The sequence below is a fragment of the Pleurodeles waltl genome, chromosome 1_2, assembly GCF_031143425.1.
Source record: "Pleurodeles waltl isolate 20211129_DDA chromosome 1_2, aPleWal1.hap1.20221129, whole genome shotgun sequence".
NCBI classification, from domain to species: domain Eukaryota; kingdom Metazoa; phylum Chordata; class Amphibia; order Caudata; family Salamandridae; genus Pleurodeles; species Pleurodeles waltl.
The window spans coordinates 1,304,600,177-1,304,618,440 of NC_090437.1; positions in this window are offsets into that span (position 1 = coordinate 1,304,600,177).

Genomic DNA, 18,264 nt, shown 5'->3' on the forward strand with positions numbered 1-18,264 from the left:
TGGAGCACGGTTTTGATGTACAGGCAGACATTCTATTTTGCAAGCAGAGGTTATCCTCATTGTACCATGATTTTACTAAAGGGTTGATTCTCTGCAGTAGGGTTCAGTTCCTGGAGAACAATGAGACTTGCTCTAGGTTTTTCCTTCTTAAAGCGAGGGCTACTGGGAGAATTATAGATGCCATGATGGACTCCCACGGTACCACTCATACCACTACTGAAGGTATCTGAGACAGTGTGCATGATTTCTATAGCGACTTATATGGGCCCAAAGTTTCAGACAATGCAACTGGGATTTTTTTCATGCAACATCTGCAGTTGTCTTTGTCTGAAGAGGATAAGGAAGTTCTTGAAGGGGACTTGGTGCTTGCAGACCTCAAAAGGGCTATGCTCAGCTTGCCTAAAGGGAGATCCCCCGGTTCTGATGGCATACCTGTAGAGTTCTATGTTACATTTTGGGACTTAGTGGGCTCCGACTTGCTTGAAGTCTTTCGTTGTTCTATGAGGGAAGGATTGCTCCCCAATTCCTTGAGAGGTGGTTGCATAAGACTTATCTATAAGAAGAAAGGTGATAGAGCCGATGTAAAGAACTGGCGTCCAATCAGCCTTCTTAATGTAGACTTGAAAATATTGTCTAAAACTTTGTTCCTTCGGTTGCGGCCTGTTGTTTCCACAGTCGTTGAATTAGACCAAACGTGTGGCATACCTGGGCGTAAGATATCTGACAATTTATATTTGGTTAGGGATGTGTTATCGTATGTTAAAGACCGTGGGCTATCCATGTGTTTGCTGAACCTGGATCAGGAAAAGGCTTTTGATAGGCTAAACCACTCTTTTATGTTTCAGGTTTTAGAACATTTGAATTTTGGTCCAACTTTTAGGTCCTGGATTTCTTTATTATATACCAATTGTTACAGCAGGGTCATGGTCAATGGCACGTTGACTGCCTCTTTTCCTGTTTTGTCAGGTGTACGGCAGGGATGTCCTTTGTCCCCCTCTTGTTCATTTTGGCCATCAAACCTTTTCTTGCAACTCTGAGGGCTGATAAACTGATTAAAGGGATCTCTGTCCCTGGAGGTAGGGGGGTTTCTGTCACTGCCTCTGCTTATATGGACGATGTATCTGTTTTTTGTTCAGATAATATTTCCATCCACCATGTTTTATGGTATTGTAGTAGGTTTTCCTTTGCTTCATCATCGAGGATTAACCTGGCCAAGAGTGAGTGTTTGTACGTCAACTGGAAGGAAGATAAGATGGACTGGGGCCTTAAGAAAGTGCAAGATCGCGTCAAAGTTCTTGGTCTGTTTTTTGGTGAGGGTGGTAGCTTGCAGAGCTGGTCAGAATGCATGTCCAAGGTGAAGCAGAAGATTGCACTTTGGGGTTTGCGGTCACTTACTGTGACTGGTAAAATTCTTGTTGCAAAGGCAGATTTTCTATCGTGCCTTCTTTATATTGCAGTGGTTTAACCCGTCCTCCGACACTGCCTTACACTGCTACAGAGGTGGGTTTTTCAGTTCATTTGGGGAGGAAAGCAAGAACGAGTGGCCCGCGTGACCATGTTTAAGCCTGTGGTTTTGGGTGGCAAGAGTGCTCCAAACATTGGTCTCGCTTTGCAATCTTTTTTTATTTGCACCATGATCAGAGGGAGTATTTGTCTGGATAAGGAAGAAAGGAAGTGGTCTTTTTTGCTAGTTTTTGGTTGAATTTTCTGGTGTGCAGAACATGGGGCATGGTTGTCTCTAATAGCATGCCTCATTCAGAATCCTGCCCATTTGCTTACTTTTATGCCAGGAAATTCATTAGGACTCACAATCTACACGCAATTCCTTTGGGCCTGATCTCACCTAGGCTCATTTGCAAATCTGTTACTGGGGACCAGCAGCAGCTACCAGTCAGGGGGTTTTCAGACCTGGCTTCTAAGGCTATTTGGGCAAATGTTTCTGTACGGTACCTTCATAATATCCATTGTGACCTGGCATGGTCCACAGTACATGGTTGCCTGCCTCTCCGCCTTTTTTGTTTAGGAGACGATGGTCTAGGGCCCCCTTTTGTGTCAGGAAGGGTTGTTTGGCGGAAGAATCCTGTGACCACCTCTTTTGGTACTGCCCCATGGCACAACAGGTTTGGGCTTTGGCGGAAGTATGGCTTTCTTCCCTGAATTCTGATGTGGTTTTGTCTAGAGAGGGTGTGATCTTTGGCCTGTTAGTTCCAGCTCCCCATGTCAGAAATATTGGATAGTGGTGAATTGTTTGAAGGATGCTTTGTGGAGGGCTAGAAATATTCTGCTTTTCAAAGGGATTGTTCTCTCTCCACAAGTGGTCTATGCTCTTGGTTGTTCTTTGGTCCATGATTATTTGTGTAAGGATATATGTCTGAAGGGTAAGGTGCCTTCCTATTTGGAATGGTGTTGGAGTGATCATGGGTGATGGATGGTTTATTTTTGGGTTTGGGCTTTTTTCTAACACAGGAGTTGCTGTGTTCATTGGGATTGATCTTTGACTTTTTTCTTTTATCCCATTGCTTTTAATTATTCATGCTTTTAGTTTCTTTTAATTCTGAATGCATTAACATCTAGATGTTAACCTGGTGTTGGCCTTGGCACTTTGTGCGGTTTTTCACCTGGTCCAATGTCGTGCCACCTGAAACATGGATTGGCTAACATGTATTCTGTATTTTATAGTTGAATAAAGGTTTTTGAAACAAAAAAAAAAAGCTTGTTTCCGGTCCAGGGAGGACCTGGCTTGGCAGTTCGGGCTGGACTGTTCCCATGAGGAACAGGGTCAAGACTGATTTGCATATGGCTGGGTCCAATCAGGGGTGGCATGGTGAGTAAAAGAACAATGGATTAAACCCAGATCTGTGACTGGGGGTGAGTGTTTGCATTGTTCAGCACTCCGTTCCATCACCCTTTTGTGTTGCTAAAGTTGCCCTAAGTGGGAAGGGCATGCCCAGACGTGGGTCCCTTGCTCATGGTGCCACTGGATTCAAGCTAGCCTGGCTGATGAAGGGTGAAACCCTGAAACTGGTCCCAGGATGCTTGTTTCCAGTCCAGGGAGAACCTGGCTTGGCAATTTGGGCTGGACTGTTCCCATGAGAACCAGGGTCAATACTGATTTGCGTATGGCCGGGTCCAAACTGGGGTGGCATGGTGAGCAAAAGAACAATGGATTAAACGCAGATCTGTGACTGGGGGTGAGTGTTTGCATTGTTCAGCACTCTGTCCCTCATTGTTTTGTGTTGCTAAAGTTGCCCTAAGTGGGAAGGTACGCCCAGACGTGGGTCCCTTGCTCACTGTGCCACTGGATTCATGCTAGCCTGGCTGATGAAGGGTGAGACCCTGCAACTGGTCCCAGGTTGCTTGTTTCCGGTCCAGGGAGGACCTGGCTTGGCAGTTCGGGCTGGACTGTTCCCATGGGGAACAGGGTCAAGACTGATTTGCATATGGCTAGGTCCAAACTGTGGTGGCATGGTGAGCAAAAGAACAATGAATTAAACCCAGATCTGTGACTGGGGGTGAGTGTTTGCATTGTTCAGCTCTCCGTCCATCATCCTTTTGTGTTGCTATAGAAATTGAGAAAACAAAGCATCTGAAGAGAAGTTATAGATTCGATTTTGAGGCAAAGGATTTTGCACACATGAGGTCAGCCGGAATGAAGACGTACCTTAAAGAATTATTGCAGAATGCTCAAGTTTGGGGAGCATTAGAAAAATGGGAAGGCAGATTGGTGAAGAAAAGAGACATGTCCCTTGGAGTAGGAGTGATATTTTATCCTTTACGAATGATTACCCAAAACTGAGGGAGAAGCCAGTAGAATGGTATCAGCAGACAGACAGGTTCCTTTACTTCCAAGTGATAATACTGAAATTGAGAAAGAGGATGATGTTGAACATGATTGTCTCGAAGTAACAGAGTTGTGCACAAAACCGAGTCCTGACATTAGAGATACCTGATTGGAAGAAAATTACCAAATTATTTTTGTTGATGGTTCTTGTTAGAGAGACAACACAGGGACACTGAGAGCAGGATACGCAGTGTGCACAATTACAGGTACCTTAGAAGCTTCCTGGCTTCGAGGAGTGTATTCTGCTCAGGTAGCGGAATTGATCACTCTTACTAGAGGGTGTCATGTTTCTGCTTGATTGAGAGTCACTTTCTATACGGATAGTCAATACGGATTTGGATTAGTTCATGATTTTGGTCAATTGTGGTCGCAGAGAGGTTTTTCTGACCTCAACTGGATCACCCGTAAGAAATGGTGAAAGGATGAGGGAGTTGTAATATGCAATCCAACTACCTGAAGAAATTGCTGTGGTCAAATGCAGTGCACATCTAAAGTCACAGGACTATGGGGGTTATTCTAACTTTGGAGGAGGTGTTAATCCATCCCAAAAGTGACGGAAAAGTGACGGATTTACCACCAGCCGTATTATGAGTCCATTATATCCTATGGAACTCGTAATACGGCTGGTGGTATATCCGTCACTTTACCGTCACTTTTGGGACGGATTAACACTCCTCCAAAGTTAGAATAACCCCCTATGTGTCCTTGGGAAATGGATATGCGGGTCAAGTTGCAAGGTGTTGCGCACTGAACTGTATATCGTTCAAAGACAAGTGGGACTTGTTACCTGAAGTAGACACAACATGTACGAGTTTTGGATTAAAAGTAGGTGATACTTTAGAAGATTTAAAATCTTTGCAGAGTAACGTTGACAAAGAAGAGAAACGTTCCTGGAGTAAAATGAAGTGTGTCCAATGACAAGATGAATTGTGGGTATCTGAGGAAGGTCAGTTGGTTTTACCAGAGGGATGCCATGGTACGTTTGTTCAAAATTGATTAGTTTAACCCCAAGTTTAGACAAGCAGCTGAAGCAGTATGCCATTGATGTGTCAGTTGTCAGCAATTAAATGTGGGGAAAGGGACAGTGGTTAATTTGAGCCACATTGGAAGAGCGGGAGGTCCATTCAGCAGAATGCAATTGGATTTCATTGAAATGCCTGTGTCTGGAGGTTTGAGATAGGTGTTGGTGATTGTGTGCATCTTTAGTCATTGGATTGAAGCGTACCCTACACGGAGAAATGACAGCCTCACAGTGGCAAAACTGTTGCTTAGGGAACTGATACTGCAGGTCGGATTTCCGATCTCTTTAGAATCAGATAGGGGAACGCACTTCAATAATGAGGTGATTAAACTATTGTGTGCAGCGTTGAACATCGATCAGAAGGTGCATTATAGTTATCGCCCCAAACCATCAGGACTAGTGGAGCAGATGAATGGTACGTTGAAGTCGAGAATTGTAAAAATGTGTGCAGCTACGAATTTGAAATGGCCTGATGCATTGCCTTTGGTGTTGATCGCAATGAGAAACACACCTGACAGGAAGACAGGGTTGTCGCCTCATGAGATTCTCATGGGCAGAGCAATGAGGTTGCCAGCAGTTCATGCAAATGCACTTGTCAACATTACAGATAATATGGTGTTGGATTACTGCAAGGGTCTGGCTGATGTAGCCTGTTCTTTCTCTCAGCAGGTGGAGGCCACCACACTGCCACTGATCCATGATACAGGACACAACCTTAGAGCTGGAGACTGGGTTGTCCGAAACCATATGTGCAAGACGTGTTTGGAGCCACGTTGGAAGAGTCCATAGCAAGTGGTCCTAACAACTACGACAGCTGTGAAGTGTGCAGGGATCCTGAACTGGATTCACGCGAGTCACATGAAGAAAGTGGCCTGTCCACTGGATCATGAAGAAGCGTTGTTGAGAGTACCAACAACTGTGAGACAAATTACAGCACCAGAACAAGAAAAGGAGCAAGGAAGAACTGAAGCTGAACCTGAGCTTGTTGAAGATGGTTACATCACTCCTTTGAGAGACAAGAGTGAAAACCTTCAGGAAGGCATTAAGGAACCTATCTCAATTGAACGAGCAGGAAAGCTTTGCAGAAGGAGCTCTCCCAGAAGCAGACGATAACGAGAGACAATCAGAGCAAGTGCCAGACCAAGAAGGAGAAGGAGTTGAGCTGGATGAGAGTCGAAGTGATCTGACTCCTCCTGAACCTGTTGCAGGTCTGTCAAGAGAAAACACCACAGAGAAAGAAAAGGATTCAAGTTCAGTCCTGAAGAAAATATCAACAGAAGGTTCACGAAAAGGAGACAAGTGGCCGAATTCGCAAGTGGAGAAAAGGAAGGAGGTGATTGTCGATCAAACAATTGAACAAGAAGTGGATACTACGAGAAAGGAAGAATTAAGTGAAGGAGAGTTGAATGGTGATCGAAAGTTGAAGAGAAAGAGAATAGCAAGTCGAAGATACCCAGGTCCTGAAGGGGCATCTGCAACTACGAACAAATGGCAGCAAGAGTTTATGTCTTTTTTTTTTTAAAGGGAAGTTCTGAGTCAATATTTTGAAGTAACTTGAAGAAGATTGATGAGTTGAACTGTTGAAACAATTTGAGAAATGTTTTAGAGAAAGAGACTAATAAAAGTAACCGGAGAAGACATTCGATAACCTGATTTGACTTTTGAAACCTGATTTGACAAGCTGCTAACTGATTATGATCAGGGAAAAAGGGTTCCTGGAAGTGAAACTGAACTGCTGAAAGAATTTCCTATTTTTGATTTTTGCTGCATGTTTTCTAAATTACTTCTGCTTTCTGATTCTTTACAGATCATGACTGCCCTGCAACTTCAAAGGACCAAGAAACACTTGTGGACAGTGGCCCTGCCTAAAGCAACAAGATGAAACCATCTTTAAAGGGACTCTCACCTCACTCCAGAAGAGTGAGTCCCCACCACTCTACACCCAACGCCCCTGGCCCGTGTGCAGAGAAACCAATGCCGCAGAGAACCCCCAGGTGGCTCCAACTACATATCTACCCTGATCCCACCTCTCTGCACCCCCATGACAACGCCTGCACAGGAATCCCGAGGACCCCCCCTGACCGCGACTGCCCGGTGGAAGAAGCACTGCACCCGCAGCCCCCAGGCCTGTGAAGAACCAACCACTGGTGCAGCAGTGACCTTCAGGCGGCCCTCACCCTTGCCCAGTCAGTGGCTGGCCCGAGAAGCCCCCATGTGCCCTGCCTGCAACGTCTGAGTGCCCCCCGGGCCCCTCCATTGATTTCAATTGCAAACTCAACGCCTTGTTTGCCCACTGCACCCAGCCGCCCCTGTGCCGCTGAGGGTGTATTTTGTGTGCCTGCTTGGGACCCCGTGCTCTACAAAAAAACCCTGGTCTGCTACCCGAGGACGCAGGTACTTTACCTGCTAGAAGACTGGAACAGGAGCATCCCCTGTCTCCATAGGAGCCAATACTATTTGCTATTTGGGCTCCTCTTTGACCTCTGCATCTGACCAGCCCTGTGTTGCTGGCGCTGGGTGTTTGGGGTTGACTTGAACCCCCAACGGTGGGCTGCCTATGCCCCAGAGACTGAACTTGCAAGTGCTTTATTTACCTCAAAAACTAACCTGAATTTTGCCGTGTCCACTTTTAAAATAGCTTATTGTCATTTTATGCCAAACTGTGTACCTTACTCTTTTAAATCTATACCTATGCAAAGTACCTTACATTTAATGTACGTACCTGCAATTTGAATCTTGTGGTTCTAAAAATAAATTAAGAAAATAATATTTTTCTATAAAAACCTATTGGCCTGGAGTTAAGTCATTAAGGGGGTGATTCTAATTCTGGCGGGCGGCGGAGGCCGCCCGCCAGAATTCCGCCCCCATAATACCGCTCCGCGGTCAGAAGACCGCGGAGGGTATTATGAGTTTTTCCCTGGGCTGGCGGGCGGTCTCCAAAAGACCGCCCGCCAGCCCAGGGAAAAACTCCCTTCCCACGAGGATGCCGGCTCGTAATCGAGCCGGCGGAGTGGGAAGGTGCGACGGGTGCAGTAGCACCCGTCGCGTATTTCAGTGTCTGCAAGGCAGACACTGAAATACCTTGCGGGGCCCTCTTACGGGGGCCCCTGCCGTGCCCATGCCATTGGCATGGGCACGGCAGGGGCCCCCAGGGGCCCCGCGACCCCCCCTACCGCCATCCTGTTCATGGCGGCTTTCCCGCCATGAACAGGATGGCGGTAGGGGGGGTCAGAATCCCCCATGGCGGCGCAGCAAGCTGCGCCGCCATGGGGGATTCTGAGGGCAGCGGTAAACCGGCGGGAGACCGCCGGTTTACCCTTTCTGACCGCGGCCAAAGCGCTGCGGTCAGAATGCCCTGCGGGGCACCGCCGGCCTGTCGGCGGTGCTCCCGCCGACCCTCGCCCCGGCGGTCGAAGACCGCCGGGGTTAGAATCAGCCCCTAAGTGTGTGTTCTCATTTATTGCTTTTGTGTGTACAACAAATGCTTATCACTACCCTCTGATAAGCCTAACCGCTCAACCACGCTACCACAAATAGAGCATTAGTATTATCTATTATTGCCTCTGTCAAGCCTCTTGGGGAACCCCTGGACTCTGCACGCTATCTCTCACTTTGAGATAGTATATACAGAGCCACCTTCCTACAAGCATGCTTCTTATATCTACTCGAGGTAAACTTTTCTGCATGCACGAGGACCTCTAGACCACATAAGGTATTCTTTCCACAAGCAGATACCCACTGCCCGCTTCTTACACATGGGGCTATTTATTACTTTCCACCATTGGTCCTGGTGTGAGGAGGGAACCCTATGATGAAGTCATCACCTTCGGGTAGGTGAGGGTTTTTGTCCTGAATTTTTTTTTTTTTTCACATAGACTGACACCCCTCTATCTCTTTGACTAGTCGTACATTTTTTGTGATTATTATTGATAGAGAGTGTGTTGTGTACCCCCACTAGACCCCCCTGCCCTTGAGTTTTGATTCAACTTTAGAGAGTTGCCATTCTGTTGCCCAAAGTTTTCACTGGGGGGGAGGTGTGAACGACTCTCAGGAAAGAAAACAAAGGGCCTGCCTTTGGAAGAGGTGTTACCTCTCCCTGGCAGGAAAGCCAAACAAGTCGTGAGACCAAATGGTGCGCTTTAAAGGGGATGTCCACCTTGGAAGGGCAAATGGTGGCCACACCTGACAGGGGCTGCTGTTTTGTTCTGGTAGACAGGTTGTCATTGGGAACCCAGATGGGGAAATAGTTGCTAAACTAGTTTTCTCTTCGGCATGTCTCCCTCACACAGCCACACCTGTAGGGTGGTCTGCCAAGAATGTTACAATCTGGGGTAGGTCGCTGCCACACTTTGTAGGTATTTGTTATGAGGCAGGAAGGGACATGGAAGTCCATTGGCTAGTAGTCACCACATCCCCTAGGGGCAACTTCTGGGCATAAAAGTGGCACCCTTGGCACCCAGACCTCAGATCATCTCTGTACTGGAGAGAGAACCGAGGAAAGACTGCCCTGCTGTTTCCTGGACCTGGTTAAGAGAGGAAGCAATAAAGACAGGACTGCACCTGCTGCTCCTGGGAAAGAAGTGAGAGGACTGTGCCTGTGGTGTCTTGCCTGAGAAACAGTAGTTCATGTGCCCCAGACAGAAGAAATGACTCAAAGAGTCAGTTGGCTGATTTCCTGTTATAGCTACAGGGGCAAAATAACTGAAGAAGCCTGCCTTGGTGAGTTGGTAGCCACAATTCCTGAACTGCCACTGACTGCCAAAATGCAAGAGACTGCGTTCCAACCCTCAAATGTTGCACCGGAGTCTGCTGGAACCAGGAGAGTCATTGGAGTGCAAGATGGACACTGGCCACAGTTAAAGGGAACTGCTGGTTTTACTGTTATTGGAGACCACCACACTGGTGGCAAGTGTGTTTTGGCTGAACTTCAACTGAACTTTGAGGGACATTGACCCCTGTGGCCAAAGTCACCCTACTGTGATTGTGGAGCAAGGAGTAGCCCCAGGAAGACCCTCATTACCGGATCAGAATCCTTCAGCATCCTGTATCCCCTGCACCAGGACCACTCCATTGAAGACTATGGTGGACCGGCCGTAGAACTTGGAACAGAAGTGGCAATTTGGACTTCAAAGTAACTGTCCTGCCAAGTCAAATTGGCTCCTGTGACTCTCTCCCTGTCGGAGTTGGTCACCAAAATCTTGCCAAAATAGAAAACACAACTTCGTAAAAGTAACCACGGTTAGTTGCCATTGCTTATTTGCAATTTGAGTGAAAGGCAGTGATTTACTATTTGCTTAATAATTTAAATCTCTGGAACCCCTTTGGATATTGTGAGTTTTGGTGTCTAAAATTCATAAAAATAAGATTTATTGTGATAAGTTGGTGTGAGGTTTTCTTTGTGTCATGTTTCTTTCTTATTCAACTGTTTTGGTACTGCTAAATGCTTTGAACGTGTTCCTTTCTTAAAGCCTGACCGCTTGAAGCTACAGCTACCCAGGGTTAAGCTAAGGTTCTGCAACTAAGCCTGGCTGGACCTAGAGAGATTTCTGATTTTATTACACAGTGAGGTTGCACAACCACACCATATACTGCCTTCCTCACAATTCTCTAAACAGTAATTTCCTTGTGTTTTTTTTTTTTACAGAATGACTGATAATGTCACAATACAGAAAGTATTAGAGCAGCTTTCCTCAGTTTCCTTATCCAAGATGACCACTTCATTTACATTCCATTGAAGGAAAGATGGAAGGTGACTTACCATGCTGCTCAAGCCCATCTCCTACTCTATCCTCTATTGGTAGAAGGTATTGAAATGTGTGCCAGGATCTCACTCAGATGTAGTCATAACAAAGAGAGAGAGGACTCACTAAAGGGAAGATTACTCTGGCCTGCTGTTACAGATTATTGCAAATTAAGCTCCCTAGGTCAGTGGAAGTGACTGGAATAGTCCGAGAGCTATCAATAGCATGTTACCTCTTTTGGATACAATACCACCTTCTAGAGGATCTGATAGAGCAGTGATGCTCATAGTACGGCTCGGGGGGCACATGTGGCCCTCCTGACCTTTACATGCATCCCCCTGGTCAACAGCAGCACTGGACTGCTTTTTACTCCACTCAGCAGTAATAATAAAAAAAAGCTAACTAAACAGGCTGTGGTTTATTAACAGGTTAATTTAAATTAAAAAAGGATACAACGACATTGTCTTGCACCACTTAAGTTTGGGAACACTTTCATTTTTAAAGACATTGTGCATTAAAAGTCTTTTCAGAATTCAAAAAGTGTATTTTATTAACATGCAGAACTGTTCACCTTAGTGAGACAGATTATATCAGTGCATTGAGAAGTAGTTTTTTAAGTGATAATTTTTTTAAACAAAAATCTATTAGCATTCATTCTTTCCCCACCCTGGCAACAATGCTAATAGTGAACTAAGAGGCAAGTCAGTTTTTACATGACCCTTTGGGTGGCCTCGGTTCGTAATATACATGAGCACCAATATAGTCTATTAAATCAAACGCAGGAGAAAGTTTCGTACAGTGGGCATCCTAAAATCCTGTATTTCAAATCCTCTTATATGTGATAATGGAGGGAAAGCAGAATAAAACAATTGCATAGGATCACACAATTTGGTAAAGTGGGGAAGCTGGGATTAATCCCAGGTTTTCTGGTTTCACATTGTGCAATTCAGCCACTAGATGTATATGCTTCGCTCCCTTAAATCCATCTTACCTCAACACACCCCTGAACCACCCCCCTAACCACGGCAGCCACCCTGTTGGCAACAATGCAGCCCTCACTCAAATCACAGATCAAAATTTTGATCCCGGGGAAAATCTTTGCGAGTACCCATGTGATAGAGATATCTTCCCCATCTCCAGGAGAAGCAAAGTCCACCTCCTGCCAGTGGCCCTGATCAAACCTAAGCACACCTCCCTCTCCCATGCCACTTTGACAGGAACATTCTCCTTCCACCGCTGTTTAATGAGGATAACATAGAGTTGAGATAGGATAACAAAGTGGACATAGCGTATGTGTATTGCTGTCGGTGCACCCAGTGGTGCAGAGGTGTGTGGTGAAAATGTTTCCCATTACCCAGGCCAAAGTTCTGCTTCATTTGATCAAGGATCTTACCTGCCCACTTCTGATGAGATCTTTAAGGACTGTGCTCTAAGCCAGTTTTCATCTCTGAAACAGACAAACCCAGAGAGTGCATTGTGGGAGGGTGGGTTAAGTGGCCAGTCTATGGAGCCACTCTGCCCCAGGGCTAACAGATGGAGTAGACCCTTTTAATTGATTTACCTGTGAGCCCTCTGAGCTTGATGATACGTGTTATCCATGCACTGTTCAACTTCACATTTTCCCAATGTTTTCTGGAGGGAGCACCTACCAAAAGTCTCTGGGACTGGTCCACCTCACTATGGCCCTCATCACAACCCTGGCGGTAAATGCCGCCTACCACCGTGCTGACGGCCGACAACATACCGTGACGGCGGTGGTAATCTATCACAGGTATTATGACCAACACATAGAATACCGCCACAATACAGACACCCACACAAGTACGCCAGACTAAAGGTCAGTGATAAACTGCCGATAGCAAAACCCACACCGTTACGGCAACAGGAATACGCCCACAGTATCACGACCCACGGATCAACGCGGCGGGCTTTCAACCGCGGTAAACCATTGGCGGTACACACCGCCGCACTCAAAATACACACACTCAAAGAAAACTACACCACATTGGACTATTCAAAATACACACACCTGACACACATACACACACCACACCCACACACTCACATGTACTGGTCTGCCAAACACACCATCTGTACATTCATCAAGTGATAGCTTTTTCTATTCCTGTAAACCTGTTCATTTCTCTGGGGGGGAACAAATTGCCATGTGTGTACCATCAATGGCAACAATGATGTTGGGGATATGTCCCAGGGCATAAAAGTCAGATTTCACTGTGGCCAAATCATCCACCTGGGTGAACACGATGTAGCTGCGCATGTGCTTCATCAGGGCAGACAACACTCTCACGTTGGAGAATATTGGCTGAGACATTTCTGATGCCATGGCCACTGTAGTTTGAAAGGAACCACTTGCCAGGAAATGCAGCACTGACAGAACCTGCACTAGACGGGGTATTTCTGTGGGCTGGCGGGTAGCTGACATCAGGTCTGGCTCCAATTGGGCACACAGTTCTTGGATTGTGGCACGATCAAGTCTGTATGTGATGATAATGTGTCTGTCCTCCATTGTCGACAGGTCGACCTGGGGTCTGTACACCGGAGGATGCCGCCATCTCATCATCTGCCTCAGCGGTTGTAGCCAATGGAGGAGAACGGTGAGCAGAAGGTCATATTTCCACATAGAATGCACAACTGTTGCTGAAATTAGGTCACAGAAGCAGTATGTGAAGTCAAGAGTCAGTTGATGGGCCAATGTCTGCTGTGACGCAGTTAGGGGCCATGCCATGTGCCTCCCTGAAATGGCGGCTGCCTGACCGGTGAGGAGGGACAAGTGGAAATTAGGTCAGTGCGCTGGCATTGTGCTCCGCTCCGTCGCTGTAAGTGGTCGATGACCGCCGCGCAACTTCGCATTGGTTATCATTGGGCCCTATGGGTTCCAGGAGCCAATGGCGATGTATGTCGGCGGTGACCGTACGCACTGCCGCGGACGTCACCGCCATTTTCTAACAATTCACTCACTTGCTACCTGACCGTCAACAGGAGAGGACCTATACTGCAAGTGCTGCTGTGACCTGAGTCTGGAAGCGACAATGGCTAGAGTGTCTGGGGAAAGGGCCCCTGCCTTCACTGCGGAGGAGTTTGAGAAACTGGTGGATGGGGTCTTACCCCAGTACAAATTACCCTGTGGTCCTTTAGACAAACAGGTAAGTACACTGTGAGCATGATGTGTGGGCAATGCATGTTTGGAGTGGTGTGGATGTGAGCCACTTGTTGGGGGGTGCTGAGTCGTCCTGGCCTGAGTGCTGCATGAGAGGTGGTCAGTGTATGTGCATCAGGGCATGGGTGGGAACTGGGGGGCAATGAGTATGCTGGTCCGGACGGGTGAGTAATTTCATTTTCTGCTGTCTTTTCCCTCTAGGTCACCGCCCACAAGAAAAAGGGTCTTTGGCGTGCCATCGCCAAGGAGGTGCTGACCCTGGGGGTCTAGCACAGGCGGAGCACCCACTGCTGCAAGAGATGGGAGGACCTGCGCCGCTGGACCAAGAAAACGGCGGAGGGCCAGCTGGGGCTGGCCTCCCAATGTGGAAGAGGTGTCCATCGCACCATGACCCCCCTGATGTTCCGCAACCTGGCAGTGGCCTATCCGGAGTTGGATGGGCGCTTGAGGACATCACAGCAGCCAAAAGGAGGTGAGTACAGATTCTGAATCCTGACTTTGCGCGCTTTAGGAGCTAGCTGGGTGGGGGATGTGGGCTGTGGGTGCCCCCAGGACAGGGCGATCGTGGGAGGGTAGGTCCCTTGTGTGCAGGCTCTGAAGCACTCCAAACCCAATGGTGTTAGTGGGCATCTACTACTGGGCAAGGTCCTGTGGGAGTCAGGTGTGCAGATGCTGGCGATAGTCATTGTACCCCATGGGCTGGTGACTTCCTTAGTGCGGGTTTGAGCATGGCCTAGTGCATAGGGCAGCTCCCTGTGTGTTGTGTACGCCAACGGTAGTGTTGTTGCTGGCCTTGACCAAGTGTATCCTCTGTCTCTCCCCCCCTTTTTGTTTTGTCACCCTGTCCTTGTGTGCATTTAGCATCATCTGGCAGAGGAACAGAGGCACTGGCGACGGAGGGCGCTGCATCCCACATGGGCCTGGAGGCTGAATCCACCGAGGCTGAAGGCACCGGTGGGACGGAGGGCGAGGGGAGCTCCACGACGGGGACAGGAGGGGAGACCAGTGACATCGACTCCTCCTCAGATGGAAGCTCCTGGTGGTGGCGGACACCTCTATTCCCACCCCAACAATAGGTACAGCCACCACCCCTCTACCAGCACCGCCTTCCCAGCAGCCCCTCATCGTGTTTCCCATACCCGCTCACCCAGGAGGGTGGGCATCTCCTTCGCCCCAGGCACCTCAGGCCCTGCCCCAGTCAGCCCTGCTACCCTCAGTGAGGAGGCTAGTGACCTCCTGAGATCCCTCACTGTTTGGCAGTCAACCATTCTGAATGCCATCCAGGGTGTCGAGAGGCATTTGCAACAAACAAATGCATACCTGGAGGGCATTCACTCTGGCGTGGCGGCCCAACAGAGAGCATTTCAGGATCTGGCCTCAGCACTGATGGCAGCCATTGTCCCTGTGTCCAGCCTCCCCCCTCCAACTTCCTCTACCCAGACCCAATCCCCTCAACCCCAGCCTATCCCAAGCACACCTTCAGACCAGCCATCACACAAATCAACACACAGAAGTGGCTCAGGCAAACCCAAGCACCACACTTCATCTCACAGGCACTCACACAAGCACCATCCCCATGCAGACACACCAACATCCACTGCCTCCACTGTGTCCCCCTCCTCCTCCTCGTCCACCCCCCTCCCAGTACTGTCTCCACTCACACCTGCATGCACTTCATCTTCATCCACTACCTCCATCACCAGCACGCCCATCACAACACAGTCCTCACGTGCAGTCACCACCCCCACAACCATGCACACGTCCCCTGTGTCCTCTCCCAGTGTGTCTGTGACCCCCTCCTCCCAAAGTACACAAACGCAAGAACCCACCCACCCAAGAGCCATCCACCTCCCAACAGCATCCAGCCCATGCACCTTCACCGAAACTCAGCAGATGTACACCTCTTACAACCACTCCCTCTTCCTCCACTCCCACACCCTCTCCATCGTCCCGTCCCAGTGTGTCTAAAAAACCTTTCCTTGCAAACTTTGACCTCTTCCCTAAGCCTCCCCCATCCTTCCCCCCGGGCCAGGGTGTCAAGATCCCAGGCCAGCACCTCAGCCACCAAGTCGGCATCCGCTGTGGTACCAGCAAGTCCCAGGGGATCAAAGGGGGCACCCGTCACGGCAGCCAGTGTGCCACCGACCCCTGCAAAGGACCAACCCATTCCGCCACCTGCCAAGGTGAAGAAGGGGCCAGCATGCAGCACGGCCAAGAAGCACGACCTACCCAGCAAGGCCTCCTCCAAAACTGCCTCTGCCAGTGCCACGGTCCCAGAAGCGTCTGCCAAGGTGGGAAAGGGGAAGAAAACCCAAGACAAGGCACTTTGAGCCTCCAGGTGAGGGACTGGTGCCCACCATCAGTACCGACAGCCCCACAACCTGTACAGCGGAAAGCACAGCCGCAGGCACCGCCACCTGCACCGCCATGTGCCCTGCCACCTGCACCGCCCCCTGTACCGCCATCTGCACCGCAGCTGCCAAAACAACTGTCAGCAGCATCATCCCCAGTGGGCAGCCATCCAAGGCTACAGGAGCTGGCCTGGTGTCTCCCTCCACCAATTCCATTGGGATCTAGACCTACGCAGCAACATTCTTCACAATGGGGCCCACAAGATCGATACATTCTGGCATATAATGTGGAAGAAGGCTAGGTTATTTTGACTTGCGTTCGTGACTGAACAATACCTCCCCTACATGCACACAATTACTTTGAGAGAATTACACCCGGGATTTCAGCGATAATTAAGGAAATGCAATGAGGTTTAGATATTGCAAGTCCCTTTAGTAGGAGACCCCTCAATCCATATTTGTAACATCTATAATGGAGCTATAACAGCCTCCCAAGTATTTAAATGGGAATTACAATTGTCCCCCCTTGGGATCATTATTGATATTTAAATCAGCTGTGTGTCCTGATGAAGGTGAGTGTCCTGTTTAGGTCACTCTTCACCGACATGTACGTCGGCACCTACACACTGGGACCAAGATTTTGGATTGGATGGATGTTCCACCACAGCTATAAAAGCAATTAATCTAAGAGAGTTTATTGATTTGCAGTTTATAATTTTGATTAATATCACTAGGAGAAACATTGCTGTTCTTCGTTTTTTGTTTTGTTTGACTTTTCTTGGAACTCAGGTGTATTTTCAGAGTGTGATTGAGCTAGTATGATTGTAAATTTCTCATGGTTTTTAATATAGGGGGTGGCTTTAATTATGTCTTTTCAGTCAGTTTTTCTATTCCTTCATTAATCGATTAGATTCAATATATACTTTTCAGACATTATTCAATAAATTGTATTGTGTTTGCATATTTATTGTTTTTTGTCTGGTTTTGTCTTGTCTTTTGTGTTTAGCTCTGTATTTAGAGCTCAATGGGGATTCTGGTCATTCTGGAACCCCTAGCATGAAGTTGGGGTGCTTTCCTCTTTAATTGGTGTCTCCCTCCACCACTACCAGCACCTGCACCACGGCCAGCAACGGCACCATCTCCGCCACAGACACCGCTGCAAGCACCGCCACCTGCACCGCCATCTGCACTGCCACATGCCCAGCTGGTGCCACCACATCTGTCATCAGCAGCATCCCCAGTGGGCAGCCGTCCGGGGATACAGGATGCAGCCTGGACCCTACAGCCACCACTTGAAGCACCACCACCAGCACCGGCACCACCAGCAGTTTGCAGCCTTAGTTGCCGCAGGATGGAGTGTGGCTCTGCCTCCATGGAGTATCATGCTACCTGTTCCCTGCACATCTCGTGCCTCAGACACCCAGGTGAGGGAATGGGAACTGGCACACTCCAGGTGCAGCATCACTGGGCACAAGGCCCCCTCCAGAACCAGTGGAGATATGCATCCACTATCACTTTCCTTGGCAGGATGAAGCAGACTGGGCACGAGGCCCCCTCCAGAACCGGTGGAGATATGCATCCACTATCACAATCCTTGGCAGGATGAAGCAGACTGGGCACAAAGCCCCCTCCAGAACCAGTGGAGAAAGGCATCCACTCACCCCCTCCTTGGCAGGATGAAGCACACTGGGCACAAAGGCCCCTCGAAAACCAGTGGAGAAAGGCATCCACCCACACAATCCTTGGCAGGATGAAGCACACTGGGCACAAAGCCCCCTCCAGAACTAGTGGAGATATGCATCCACTCACACAGTCCTTGGCAGGATGAAGCACACTGGGCACAATGCCCCCTCCAGAACCAGTGGAGATATGCATCCACTCACCCTATCCTTGGCAGGATGAAGCACACTGGGCACAAAGCCCCCTCCAGAACCAGTGGAGATATGCATCCACACATACAATCCTTGGCAGGATGAAGCAGACTGGGCATAAGGCCCCCTCCAGAACCAGTGGAGAAAGGCATCCACTCACCCCCTCCTTGCAGGATGAAGCACACTGGGCACAAAGCCCCCTCCAGAACCAGTGGAGTAGACAGCCACTAGAGAGACTGTGACTTTGCATTCCCCAGGACC